The sequence below is a fragment of the Monodelphis domestica genome, chromosome 2 (assembly GCF_027887165.1).
Source record: "Monodelphis domestica isolate mMonDom1 chromosome 2, mMonDom1.pri, whole genome shotgun sequence".
NCBI lineage: Eukaryota > Metazoa > Chordata > Mammalia > Didelphimorphia > Didelphidae > Monodelphis > Monodelphis domestica.
The window spans coordinates 446,049,636-446,065,489 of NC_077228.1; the positions used below are offsets into that span (position 1 = coordinate 446,049,636).

Here is a 15,854-nt window from a genome sequence, read left to right on the forward strand (position 1 = left end):
ACAACCAGTTCTCTATCACAATTCCGAAGATGGAGAGATCACTTCTCCTTAAGGTTCTCCTGTTTCTCTGACAACTAGTCTCTTCTTATTTGTAAGAATCATATCAAGAAAAGGAATTCCTCCCCATTGTTCCTCCACCTTTTGAATATGGAAATTATTATTAAAATAAGTCAAGAAATTTGAGCAGAGAAAAGACACGACCAGGTAATTACAATATTTAAAGTGCCCTGTGACAACTGCTTCATTCACATCTGGTCTAAGACACTTACTAGCTATGTGATCACTTAACCCTGTTTGACTCAGTTTCTTCATTTGTAAAATGAACTGGAGAAGGAAATGACAAATCACTCCATTATCTTTTCCAAGAAAACTCCAGAGTGAGTCATAAAGAGCAAGACACTACTGAAAAATAAGCAATATTCTCAAGATTCTTTTTGTTTTAACATGCAAATTATTTTAGGTCAGATTTACCATATGTTTCTGAAATGTTTGGTCTATTTCTTCTTTTCATCCACATGATCCATTATATATTAAATCAACTATCATTTATTAATTGCCTACAACATACCATGCACTGAGCTAAATACTGGGAATACAAAGAAAGGCAACAAATATAAATAAAACATTCATATGCTGCTTTCAAGGAGGTCAAAGCGTAAAGGGGGTGATACCATGCACACAACTATGTACAAACAAACCAAAAATACTACAGAAGTATTCCTTCTATTTCTGCCTCCACTGATCTTCCCCAAATGCTATACTACTTCTCTCATTTGAGTTTCTAGATTTTATGGCATGATTTTTGTTGTTCAGTTATTCAGTTGTATCTGAATCTTCATATAGTACACCAGACCCTTCTATCCTCCACTATCTCCTGAAGTCTGTCCAAGCTTATGTCTGTTGTTTTCCCTGACACTATTCATCTCATCTTCTGCTGTTCCCTTCTATTTTTGCTACAATATTTCCCAACATCAAGGTCTTCTCTAAAGAATCTTACCTTATCGTTATGTGGCCAGAGTATTAAAGCTTCAACTTCAGTATTTTGATCTTTCTGAGAATAGTCTAAATTAATTTCTTTAACTATTGACTGATTTGGCCTCTTTTCTGTCCAAGGGACTCTCAAAAGCCTCCTCCAGCACCACAATTCAAAAGCATTGATTTTGGGATGCTCAACGTTCCTTACAATCCCACTCTCATAGTTATACATTAATACTCAACGAACCATAGTGTTTACTATACAGACCTTTGTTAGAAAAGTGATGTTTCTGGTTTTTTTTTAGCATGTTGTCCAGATTTGCCATAGTTTTCCTTCTGAGGAACAAGCATTTTAATTTCATAGTTGCATATACCATCTTCAGTAATCTTTGGGCCCAAGAATATGAAATCTGACACTGATTACATTTCTTCTCCCTCTATTTGCCAAGAAGTGATACACCTGTTGCCAAGATCTTGTTGTTTTTTTTTTTATGTTAAGCTTCAAGTCAACTTTATACTCTCCTCCTTCATTCTCATCAATAAGTTTCTTGATTATTCTTCCCTTTCTGCCATCAGAGTAATCTCATCTACATCTTTGATTCCAGCTTTCAACTTGTCCAGCCTGGCATTTCACATGATATGTACTCTGAATATAAGTTAAATCAGTAAGGTGACAACATACAGCCTTGTCCTACTCCTTCAATCTTCAACTAATGGGTTGTTCTCTCTTTGATTCTAACTGTTGCTTCTTGACTGGCATCCAGGTTCTTCAGGAGACAAGCTGATCCAAAACTCCCATCTCTTTGAGAACTTGACACATTTTGTTGTGATCTGCTCAATCAAAGCCTTTGGAGTAGTCAGGGGAGAAGTAGATGTTGTTGTTTTTTCTGGAACTCCCTTGCTTTCTCTATAATTCAGCAAATGTTGGCAATTTGGTTTCTTGTTCCTCTGCCTCTTTGAGAACTAGCCTATTCTGATAATTCTTGGTTCACATATTGTTGAAGCTTAACTTGCAGAATCTTAAATATAACCTTGGTGCCATTTAAACTGAGTGCAATTGTTCAGTAATTTGAACATTCTTTAGCACTTCCCTTCTTTAGTATCAGGATGTAATTTGATCTTTTCCAAGCCAGAATAGCATCATATTTGAGTTTTTTAAATGGTTCAGCTGAAATTCTATCATCTCCACTAGCCTTATTGTTAGCAATGCTTCCTGATGCCCACCACCATGGTTATTGATGATCTTTCTTGTATAGTTCTTGTATATTCTCACCACCTCTTCTTAATCTCTTCTATTTCTGTTAAAAAATTTTACCATTATTATTATTACATATTAAAACTATATACCATTAAAAAAATTTAAACCCTTACCTTCTGTCTTAAAATCAATACTGTGTATTGGTTCCAAGGCAGAAGAGCAGTAAGGGCTAGGCAATGGGGGTTAAGTAACTTTCCCATGGTCACACAGGTAGAAAGTTTCTGGGTCAGATTTGAACCTATGACCTCCCAATTCTAGGCCTGGCTTTCAATCCATTGAACTACCCAGCTGCCCCTAAGACTGTACCATTTTTGTCTTTTATACTATCCAGGGGCTTTCTTGGCAAAGTCCCTCTGTCATGACAAGGCAGTAATCCAGAATGATATAGTATTACGATATAATACTGTTCTACTCCCTCCATTTCTACATATTCCATTCCACTTCTTTTACAAAGGAAAAGGAATAATTTTTCAGTCATGGATCTTATACCAAGTATCAGTTAACCTTTGAAGTTAAATTTGTCTTCCTGGGTCAGGATCTCCACCTCAACTTGCCTATTACTATACTTTCTCCTTTTGTGTATAAACAATAGAGATCATGGATTCTATTATTGACTCCTTTCTTGAATCATATCTAAGAATTTCTGAATGTTGCCATTGCCTCTCCTCTTCCTACATAATAGCAACTCTTAATAGTATCTTGCTTGGTGCATATTTGTAGACCAGTTTCTCTCCCTTTAAAATAATAAAAAAGTATATTTGACAAAAACAAAACTGGTGCAAAATTGATTCCAAAAATGGAATAATAAGAGGCTGTGTTAAAGCAGGAAAAAATTCTATCCGTCTAATATCTCTGAAAAAAGTCTGGTGTCTATGGGGGTAGGTACATGGCACAGTAGATAGAGTACCAGGTCTAGAGTCAGGAAGACTCACCTTCCCAAGTTTAAATTTGAACTCCGACTCCAATTTGCCTCAGTTTTTTCATTTATAAAATGAACTGAAGAAGGAAATGGCAAACCATTCTGGATCTTTGCCAAGAAAACCCCAAATGGGGTCATGAAGAATCAGACACAACAGAAAAATGACTGAACCAGCAAGAAAAATCCAAGATGTACAGAGAATGGACATAAATGTATATGATTTAGGAACCATTTCATAAGAGCTCAGCATAAAAAGTATATATAAAAGATATAAAATATTGTCCAAAAAAAAGAAATGCAAACTATCAATGCCATAAGAAAAAAAATATGTCACTAATAAAAGAAGAAATAGAAAAATTTAAATTCTGAAGTACCATCTCACATCCATCAAATTGAGAGAGATAATTTTTCAAAAATAGTCATTGTTAAAGGGACTGTGGAAATACAGGCACAATAATTATCTTCATCATCCCTTTTTTTGCTCTTATAAAATATTTCTTTACTAGTTTTACTAGTATAATATTAAATCTATAATTTTCTTAGGTACTTTTGTCATTTTTATTACTAGTTGTAAATTAGTATAACTGCTCTGAAAAAAACAATTTGAAATTTTTTGAGAAATTACTAAAGTGTTTATACCTCTTGACCCATAATTCCAATTAATTGGGCATATACCCCATGTAGGTTAAAAATAGAATAGCAACATATATTCCAAAATATTCATTGCATCAGTTTCTGTTAAAAAGTAGGAAGTAAAGAAGGTGCTGATTTATTAATCAATGTTTGGTTCACCTGTGGTATGTAAATGTAATGATATTTATTGAGGCATAAGAAACAAATATGAGGAATTTAGGAAAATTAGACCTGTATTAATTGATACAGAGTGAAGAAAACAGAAACAGGAGAATAATATACAGAATATCACAACATATTGCTACTAAATGTGGTTTATTGAAGGCATTTCTTTGACTTCCAAACTTTTAAAACTTATAAGTAGTAACATGATCATTTCTATCTCTGGTTATTTATTCCCTTAAGATCAAGAGAAGAAAAAAGACCCAAAAGCAATTGGTGCCATGTGCTTAGAGAAACAAAATGGCTAAGTAGGGAAGTCAAAAAGGAAAGAAAAATGTCCAACCCTACTTCCTTCTACCTGGCTTCTTCCAGTATTTTTAAAATTGATTATTTAGAGGAAAAAATGCAAAAGGAGCTGAAGGAGAGGGATCTTGATCCTTTTGTAGGTAAACCTAGAACTGGCTATATGTGTCCTGAGTACTTCCAGCTCTGAAGTGAATTATAGGTTTTGTATCAATCTCCCAGTGCTATAACCTGTCACCATGGCCCAAACTAGCCCCCCAAGTTCCACATATAGGATTGGCAGCGAAAAGAAAATGTTGTTGCATATCTCAGGACCTGGATCCTTATTTGTCAGTTCCTTTCCCACCCACCCCATTACACTCAAAACAACCCCTTGTTTGCAGTAGGTAGTATCCCCTTTCTTCAGTTGAAGGAATGGACTCTGATATTGTGACGTTCTCTTGGTCACCAGCTAGTTAAGTGATAGATATTTTGACTCTCAAGTTTAATGTTCTTTCCCCTCTATCAAAAATAACATCTCCTTCCTCTTTAATTCTTCATAAAGAAGAAAAATCCTTTAATATCTTTACTATAAAATGATTTGTTTTTCAGAAGTTAAAAAATGGGATTTTTAAAAGGGAAGTAGTTTTCTTACTATTTGGTGCAATCATGCAAATATTTCCGACAAAAAAGTCCTTTGTGGCTATTTCTATCAACAATATAGTCTTACTGGTAAAGCCTAAGATAAGATAGTTCTCTCTGTCTCTTGTTATAAAGCAGCCTGCATGGCCCCACAGCATGCTCCTTCTCTAAGAGAATCATAGCTCCAGCAGTTTGGAGAACAGACTAGCTCAGCCAGAGGAAGCCCTAGGCTGACTCCAAAGCACCCCAGGAGCCTAACCAGTGACCTTAACATTTCTGATGAGTTTCAGAAAGGCAAAAACATGATGGGAAGAAAGATACACACAGTACCAGGCACAGATTGTTCCTTTAATGTTTAATCCTTAGTTTCTTAAATTATATCATGGGATGGGGAGGCTGTCACAGTCATGTGCCCCACTAGAAAAATATTCCCTTTGATTTCCCTTTCAGCTGCCATGTTTCAGAATCAGAGCAATGCATTAGTAATTGCTATTGTTCCTAGGATTCCTTGTAGCTCACACACAAGTGTGCATCCTGTACTGAAAAGCTTTTTGTGTTCTGCTCATCTCCTTATTGGAGATGCTCCGTGTCTATCTTTTCTACATGAGCTTTGTCTAACAAATGGATGTTTTTACTGCTGCATTCCTTAATCATTCTAATATTTGGCATAAATAGAAATAGTCATTCAGAATGTAGACAAACTATCCCACTGCATGATGAGAAGCAAAATGCATCACTTACTATCCAGCTTATTTAATAGTTCATAAGAATGAGCCTCCATTGCTGCTGCTGCTTTTGTAATCACTGATTCCCCTGCTCCATTAACCTGCAGAATCTCCAATTTCCGGGAAAGGGCCAAATCTAATCCAAAAATCAATTTGACATCTGATAACTATTAGATTTCCTAATATTCTTAAATACACTATGGAATATATTCAGTTTCTGTGGAAGTTCATGACTATCTGCCATATCACAAGAAGACTGAGTGCTTTAATGTATTTTTAAAGAAATCAAGACATCTGAAGACTTTAAAGGGTCTCAATTCAGTTCAGGAAATATTTATTCAGGACCTACTATGTAGATGATCCTTAGCTAGTCTCTGCCCTTAGTAGGGCTTACCCCCTAGGAGGGAGAGAGATCTACACAGAAATAACCATATATTTCTGACTTCATTGTTCTAGGATCTCCTTTTTGAGTATTTCATCTACCAGTGCCTTGACACCACACCTCTCATCTTGGGTATTTCTTTTCTGGGCTCTTCCATCAATCTTCCAGGGGAGGTCATTCTCTCCTTATATTTTATATTTCATTTGTACAAATACTATATTCAAGCTGTCTATCTCTTTAATTCTTACCAGGCAAAAGGTTCACTTACTTTTGTTAATCATATTCTTTATACCACTTCATACATATAGGTCATTAATATCATAAATCCTACTGATATTTGTAAATGAGCATGTTTCCTTTGACTTGTGAGTCCTCAACAACTTTTATTCTTTGCATATTGTAGTTTTCCAATGTTTTCAACCATGCCACATCACTCAGAAAATATTTTTTTTAAGCAGTAGTTTTTTGGTGTCTTTGGAGAATATCTTTTTAAAAATTAGTTTATTTAGTCAATTTAAAACATTATTCCTTGGTTACAATAATCACATTATTTCCCTCCCTCCCCTACCCCCACCCTTCCCACAGCCCATGCACAATTTCATTGGGTATTGCTTGTGTCCCTGATCAGAACCCACTTCCATGTTGTTGATGATGTTCATTTAGTCTACATCCCCAACCATGTCCCATTAATTCATGTATTCAAGCAGTTGTTTTCCTTTGGTGTTTTTACTCCCATAGTGTTTCCTCTGAATGTGGATAGTGGTTTTTCTCATAGATTCCTTCTAGTTGTTCAGGATTACTGCATTGCCACTAATGGAGAAGTCCATTACATTGATTGTACCACAGTGTATCAGTCTCTGTGTACAATGTTTTCCTGGTTCTGCTCCTCTCACTCTGCATCAATTCCTGGAGGTTGTTCCAGTCCCTATGGAATTCCTCTACTTTATTATTCCTTTGAGTGCAATAGTATTCCATCACCAACATATACCACTCTTTGGAGAATATCTTGAGACTTTTCAAATTACAGTTTCCCAAAGTTAATACAACCCACTCTATTTTTGCTGTTCAATTCTGGATCATATTCCTCCATCTACAACACATGTCATGGATGAATCATAGAGTAATGAAAAGAACACTGGTTTGGGAGTTAGTGGGACCTAACTTTGAGTACCACCTGTGATCCTGTGGCTATAAACAAATAACTTAATTCCCCTGATTCTCAGTTTCTTCCTCTGAAAAATGAGGCTTATGATACTGATGGTGACTTTATAGACTCTTGTGAAAAGTAAATGAATAATGTTTTTTCATTAATTTGCAAAACTTAAAAGCACTATATAAACATCAAATATGTTTGTTATTGTTTATTAACTAGGTTGAGTGACCTTCCAACTGCATGTCAGAGACTAGTTAACAAAAATTTTTTTATTCATTTGGGTTTTTTTCCTCCATGTGGATTGTTTGTCAGCCCAGAGACCATCATTACCATTATGTAAACATCAATTGTTCTCTACAAACTATACAATAGGCTCCTAATGATTTGACAATCAATTATTATGTACCTACTTATATCTCCCATGCTTATACAATGCCATTTTTATGGTCCTTGATTCTATCTCCCTCTACCCATTTAGGATTAGCCAATCCTTGACAGTCACCTCCACCATATTGCTCAGTCACCACTGGACTATTCCTCTGGGAAGTGATAAATTGATTCATAGTATTTATTGTATACAAGGTTCATACCAATAATATCTCTTCAGAGTTTCCAAAGTGAATGAGTTCTAAGTAGAATACAGATGTTTCCTGGCTGTTGAAAGTTCCAACAATATTCATACCCAGATTTCAGAACCACCAGGATCCTAGAGATGTCTAGATGTATAAGAAATGGCACTAGAGATGATAAAATATCAAGTAGGAGGTTTTGATCACCATTGCAAAATAGCTGAGAAAGGTTGAAAGGGATAAGGACCAAGAAAAGGATTTAGTAATGACGCTGTCTTTGGTTTTCTTTGAGCAAGCAGTTTCAATATGGTTGTTGTTCAGTCATTTCTGAGTCCTTGTGATGATCCCATTTGGGGTATTCCTGGCAAAGAAACAAGAATAGTATGCCATTTCCATTTCCAGCTCATTTTATAGATATGGAAACTGAGGCAAACTGGATTAAGTGACTTGCTCAAGATCACATAGCTAGTGTCTGAGGCCAGATTTGCACTCAGGTATTGCTGATTCCAAGTTTGGAGCTCTATCCATTGTAGTATCTAAGAGATGCCCTTCAATTGGGTAATTTGGTAATTGCTAGATGTTGAGGACTGTGTATCATTTAAGTAAAGACATTTATTTATGCAATAATAAAGTTGTTCTGGATACTTCCTTTTGAAAATGTGAATTTTTCTTTGAGCTAGTGCACAAGATTAAAAAGCAGGTCTTGATTATTTATCCCTGTTCTACCATTGATTTGCTTTGTGGTTTTATACTAATTCTTCAAATTCTCTATGTCACAACTGTGTAAGGCAAGTTACAGTTAAACTGAAGTTCCTCATTAGACTTCAGTGTCATATAGAAGAAATGATTAATGGTGAGAGATGCTTCATAAACACTGGCTGTTTTGCTAAGACAGACGTTGCAGACTAAAAACAAACCATCTGCCACCTCTAGTCAATGGATATTGAGTTATGTTTGTTTGACGGAATTTGGACCAGAGCAATTGATGAGCTTATTTTATAAGAACTTTTGCATTGCAATCATGATTAATGAAGGCACAGACTAATTCTTTGGTAGGGAAGTCACATCCTGAGAATAACAAATAAAATCCTGTGGTTGCATTCATTATTTAAGTTCTTCATTTTTAGTACTATCACTAAGTTCCATGGGATCAGATGATGTCAGTGTTCCACAGAGGTCGTGTCAGATGCCTTGCTTAGCTGACTTAGCAACACAAGACAAGATTTGGTGGTTTCCCAGCAGCAGAAGTCTGTGGTGTCCTGCACCCTTATGTGTGTTAGTGGTAGAAAACTAAGCTTTTCATTTTCCAGTCTCTTCTTTTGCTTTTTTGATTTTAAAAAATGCTTGCTTAGGTTAGAAAAAGTAGTTACTTTTTAATTAAGTATGCCATTTTTGTCAAAGCAACACTAATCCTTTTCTGTTCTTCTGAAAAGGGAAGTGATGCCAGCTGGTGGGTATGAGGCAAGTTATACTCACAAATGCTAATCAGCTGACACTTGCTTTCCTTCCCCATATGCAATTTCGACCACAGGGAATATAAATGACAAACCCCTTGCAACATAGAAATCTGGCAATACCACTCTTTTGAATAATGAGAAGCAATCTCCTGAGTGGTCATAAAATGACAGGCAAATACATTTTTTAATCTCAATATTGCCTATTGCCGGAACCGAAAACCACCTACTTTTGTATACTTATGACAAATCTAACCATCTTGTACAATCAAATGGAATCAAATGAAACAACATACAGTTCTGGTGAATTAAAAGCCAAGATCCCACAAAGGAGCAGACTACCCACTTATCTACTTTACCAAAACAGGCAGTAAGACAGATTTACATTAAAACCACTGCCTACTGAAAAATGAGGAAGTATTAAAAGGAAAAACTTAGCCTACCAATTGTCGAGTAATTGGGACAGACTATAACAATGCTTTAACTATAAATTAATTAACAGTCTAAATGCTTAGGATCCTTGCATTAACCAGATTCTGCTGTTCCATAAATACTGGGCTTTTTGCATTTTTATCCATTTTCTGAGGAAGAAAAAAAATTCAACAACCATAATTTTAAAAGTACAAATATGTGGCAAAAACCAAGATAATATTATCTTCATTTCAGAGGGACTTTCCAAACAGAATATCCTCTGTTCATTTTTTTTAATGGAGTAAAAGTTCTCCTATTCTAAAGGATTCCAATCCAGACCCTTTTGACCAACTCAGGAATAGTTCATAGATTTAAAACTGTTCCTTTAGATGGTTATCTCCCTGATTTTAAGTTAGTCTTCCCAACTAATAAGAAAGCCCTCTATCCTTATCAGGTAAGCCATCTTGAGGGTTTTCTTTAATGGCATCCCAAAAGGTTTTATTAACATTCAAACTAAACCCCTTAAAGAATTTATCTGTAGCAGGAGAGAGAGTCATTAACTTATAATATGAACTTAAGACCTCTTGTATGTGACATTAAAATACTTGGCTGAATATAATCATTAAGAAGTCCAAGACATCTAAAACTTACCCCCAAATCCTAAAACCATTGATAACCAATGTATTAAGTAATCGCTTCAGGAGCCTCAGTGTGGGTATGAAGGCTCATCCCACTTCTCTAAACTTTAAACCACATCATTTCACCCAAAGCATTTCCCCCCAATTTATTTGCCAAGGAGTAAGAGGGAAAGATAACGCAGGGCTAAAAGCAAAACTAACCACTGTCAGAACAACTGGAGACTTTAATCTTGAAACTGCTACTCTTTAGAGCAGAATATGCTAGTTTCAACAAGAATTCTAATTCGAAAAATATTTATTATACTCCTCTTTTTCTCTCTCCTGTCATGATCATACACATGCACACATATATGTATGTATGTATAGGTATATATGCTACCCTACAAAGTTCTTTCCTTGATATTGTTAGGAAGATCATATGTCTTTATTTTATTAGCTCTGTGACCCTAGGCAAATAAATTTAAACTGTCTTCCTCAGTTTCCTCAACTATAAAATGAGGATAATTATAGCACCTATCTCCAAGGGCATTTGTGAGAATCAAATAAGATAATAATTATTAAGTGCTTAGCACAGTGCCTGGCACATAGCAAGTACTATATAAATTTTAATTATTTATATTATTAACATTATTAAATGTCAGCTCCAGACTCAGACTCGGGTCCTTCTGAGTCTCTGTGGCAAGTACTCTTCCCACTAAGTAATTCTGTCTCCCTTTGTCATGAGTTACATAAATCTTTTTTCTGTTATTTTTCTTGCTGGAGGACTTTCCTTGGAAATAGTCATTAAATGTTCTATTTTTAATGGTTTCAATCCCTATAGTTTGAATCTAGTCAAAACAGTTTTAGTCAGTTCTAACATTTTTTTCCTGTTTAAAATTTTTCTGGTTTTAATTGATATATCTTTTATTTCTAACTTCACATTAATTTTTGACAATATCTCTTGCTCAGACTTTTATCAGAGATATGTGATACAAAGATTTTGCCTCCAGTTGACAATTTCCCTTTTTACTTGAGCTCCGTTAATTTCATTTGTGCAAAAGCTTTCCAATTTCATAAGACCCCTAACATTTTTGAGGTGTTTGGTAAAAAAGCAAACAATTTAAAACTTAAAAACAAAAACATGCCTGGTATCAGCATACCATAAATAATCAATGACCCAATGTAATCCTCAGTGTTTAGCATATAGTAAGTAAATGCTTAATAAATGCTTGTTAACTATTAAGGACAGAGTGTTACTTTAAAGAAATAGACTAGTTTAGAAAGTTAATAGCAGGTCTGATTTCAGGACAAGAAAAAAAATAAATGGCAATACAGAATTTTGTAAAATGACTACATTTTAACTGTCTTTTCATTTTTTATATGGCCCGTATTGATTTCTAGAACTTCATATAATTGAGATGCTTAAAAATTAAAACAGATTATGAAAAAAGCTTTTATTTCTTGAGAAATTTCTTACCTTAACATGAAAAAAGTTTTTATTTCTTGAGAAATTTCTTACCTTAACATGTGTCTAGAATTGTGGTCACATCAATGCAGGCACTCCGTTCAGTGATGCAACTCATAGCACATTCACTCCTTTTAATCCTCTATGACTCTTGAGCATGGGGTCCTTTACAGAGGACTGGCTTAAACCTCTGGGGTCCAGGGGCAACTATGGGGGCTCGGTGGATAGAGAGCCACACCTGAAGATGGGAGCTCCTGGATTCAAATTTGGCTTCAGTCACTTCTTGTGTGACCCTGAGCAAATCACAACCCCAATTACCTAGCCCTTACTATCCTTCTGCCTTGGAACCAATACTTAATATTGATTCTAAGGCGGAAGGTAAAGGTTTAACAAAATTATTTTCTGGTGAACTAGGTGTCATGTGGGTACCAATGGAACACCTACATTGTCATCTCATCCTTTGTTCATCTCCTTTTCTGGTCACGTATCTCTTTGATTATATCTTTTTATGCTGTTTTCTCATGCTCTTTGTGAATCTTAATTATCCTTTATATGACCTAAAACTTTCATTCCTTAGGAATGTGTTATTTCATGATTTGTGCTTTAAGCATCATTAGAAGTTTGTTCATAGTTCAGTGGTTGGGTTTTTTGGTCAAAGGAAAGCTTCGAGTCATTAAAAGGACTTCATAGTTTCCCAAGTGCAATCCAACCTCCTTTCTTTATCCTACTCAATTTTGGACCCAGTTCTTCATCATCTGCAGTTTTTTCTATGATATAAATCCTGATAGATCATCTCTATGGGCTATTCTTTATAGTCTACAGAACAGCAAATTTTCATCCCCTTGGTTTTTCCTATGCAAATAAGCCAAACTCTTATGAATGATAATGATTTCATTTAAAATGTTCTGCATTATCTGGGTACTTGAGAAATCCAACACAAAGTCATCTGCAAAAAGGCTCATATGGAGAAGAGTATGTGTGTATCTAGACTATGTCACCACGCATAAAGAAATCCTCTTCATTTGAACTCTACCCTGGTTATTGGGACAGGAGCAGAGACCTTATATATCTCTTTATTTTGTGTCTCAGTATATACAAATGATCAATGTCTTTGTCCATAGTTATATCTGCTATTTCACATTTCTAGGAATCTTTATAATTTTAACATCTTAATGGGAGAGGATCTTTTAAAGCCATTTTTCTTTGCCAAATACTTTTATAGCCAACAAAAAAATAAGCATATTGGAATCTTCTATTGCCTTCAGCTTTTAGTTGAGGCACTTTCTGATCTCATCTGTCCTTTACCTACCCAAACCTCTCCCACTGCTAGTGCCTTTCCTTTGAGATTACCTTCCATTTTCACTCTATTATCTTCTAAGCAGACTTACATGTCTCCTCAATTAGACTATGAACTCCTTGAAGGTAGGAACAGTGTTTTTTTTTCCCCTTACTTTGTATCGTCAGTATTTTATACAGTGTGTGGCACACTAAAAATGATTAATAAATAGATGTTGTCTCACTAATTGACTTGGGACCATAAAGATGTGGTCTGCTATAGAACACATGATAGATTATTATTAGCAAAAGCTTGCCTCTTCACTTTTCCTATTTTCATCAAGTGAAAACCAGTGTGGATATAAGATTTTTCTCCTAAAGATTTTGTACAGCATGGAAAAATAAGCATGAGTCAACACGTAATGATATTTTTTCTGTACCCTTTTTATAGTAAAAAATATCTATGATTTTTCCTCATGATTTTGGAATCGTGCCCTCTTTCAAGTACCATGAGAATAAATCCTTAATTCCTTCAAAACTGCATTAAGTAGCATAGTCTTCCTTTGTATATTTGGTTTAGTCCAGCTCCTCCTGTCTTTACTTTTAGTACCCTTTTGACTTCTCCAAAAGTAACACATTAAGGATTATGCTTTTAAAATACAAATTCTGAACATCTATTATCATTGATAGAGAAATAGGTAGTTATAAAAATCTAAATACGTCTTTCCCATACTTTATGTCTTTCTTGTCCTTCTAGTTCCATCCTTAAATGCTATCTATGTGATGATGTCTTACTTAAATGGAACTTTCACAGAGCTTTCCAAAACCAGTTTTCCTTCTTTGTTCAATAAGCCAGTATTGTTCATAATCTTTCACCACACTCTCTCAAGATTTTATGAACAAGTTCATGTGATAAATTGGCATTGCCCATGGCTGTCATATCTGCGTTCTTTTTTTTTTTTTAAACCCTTACCTTCCATCTTGGAATCAATACTGTGTTCCAAGACAGAAGAGTGGTAAAGGCTAGGCAATGGGGGTTAAGTGACTTGCCCAGGGTCATACAGTTGGGAAGTATCTGAGACCAGATTTTAATCATATCTGCTCTTGACAAAAAATGTGATTTTGCCTGAGGTGGTTTTTATGCTTTTGGTCTTCTTATTGTGGCTATTGTTTTATATTAGTTAAGCCTTTGTAGGAAATGGTGAGAATCCATGTTGATGTTTTTTCTGTAATGCATTTCCTATTTTTTTTGGCATCAGTCATTTCACTTAATAGATATATTTACAGCTATTTTAATTGTGTGTGCTGTTAAGGGTAATTTTTATAATTTTAGTTCTCGCCAGGGATTTAAATTCTAAATCTCAATGAAATACTCAAGTCAGAATGGAAATTTATGGTGGTTTATTTACAATAGAAAGAAGAAATTAATAATGAGGGAGAGAGAGAGAAAGGGAAGATCTGCTCCTGCCTGCTCTGAGCCAGGGGGACTTCAGAGGCCTCAGTCAAGGGGCTTTCCCAGAAGATTAAATTTAGCTAGGCTTCCAGCCACGAGGCTTCCTCCAAGATGAGGGGCCTCCTTGGAGGCTGGTGCCTTCAGAAAAGTCAAGGAAAGGGGATTAAGCCTTGCACTCACCACATGACAGTCTAAGGGAAGCAGTCTGAGGTCTCACGCTGTAGCTCTTCTCCAAGTCAAAACCTCCAAAGACCGCAAAAGTTCCTCTCACAGAAAGTGACATGAAATATAAACACAGTTCTTTATATCACTTCCTGTGTCTCACATGTACCAATGGTGGCTTAAACTTGGCTTAGGACAGCCCAGGGGGTCAGTCAGTTGTTTCTGATTTGTCACTTGCTAGCACACACAAGTCATAGACCATCCTTCCCCACATTTAATCCTTAACTGGGGGTGTACACATTCCTGATTGCTAGAATTCTAAAAACTAAGCTGAGTGGACTAAATCTAAAATTCACAATGCTATTTTTCTTTTTTTTAGGCTTATAAGTTGGTCTCTGACTGAAAAAAATTTAACAATTACTCCAACATTGGTAGCTAATCATTTTCTGTCTTAAAATATAGTCTTTTTTTGTGATGCTATTTGATGCCACATTCAGTACTACCAAAATCTTTTCTCAAAGTATTCATGTGCCCTTGGCTCTATCCCACAAATATAATGTTTCTTAAAAAAAGAAAAAATTATAAAATTACGTTGGCAAATACAGGTGACAAGCCAGGCATGACCTCTGCTATTCATGGACAGTTTAATATGACTTCACCTGCTTATAATTAGACATCCAAACTGATGGTTCATTAAAGAAAAATCCATAATATAGAACTCTCCTAAGAAACCTTGCCTCAGATTTAGAAATATACTTCATGGATTACAAAACTTGGAAACGGAAGAAGGAAAGAAAGTTGTGTAGAGATAGAAGACAGAGAGCCATGGCTGAAGAGTGAAGATCTGAACTTAAAAATAGAAGAAAGTAAAGCAGGCCTGCCTCAGTTTCCTCATCTGTAATATAGAGATAATCTTCTGTAATACTATATAAAAAGTTAAGCATATTAGTACCAGTCATAATATACTAATGATATTAACACAATTGCAAATATAGTATTGCTTTTGTAATGAAATTCCCAAGGTGGTTGTGAGGATAAAATGAGATAATACTCATACAGTCCTTTGCAAAACTTAAAGTGCTACATACATGCTAATCTTACTATTATTGTTATTATTACCTTGGTCCTTAGTAATGACAGCTCCCCCCACCTTTTTTTTTTTTGCTGTACTCAATTTTTGCTGAACTCCACAATTATTTCTCTCTCCCTTCTCTGTTTCTCTTCCAAAATCAAGTGAAAACTATGTCCTGCAATAGCCCCAAACAGCCTCTTTACTAGATTCTTCTAAATACCATTGTCTCTTAGGGGTCCCAATCA

The 15,854-nt window shown here is 35.3% G+C and overlaps 1 protein-coding gene across 1 annotated transcript in view; it reads left to right on the forward strand.

Moving 5' to 3' along the window:
- The window catches only part of PACRG (parkin coregulated), a 632,164-nt gene that overhangs the window by 560,379 nt on the left and 55,931 nt on the right, over window positions 1-15,854 (forward strand). The window lies entirely within an intron of this gene.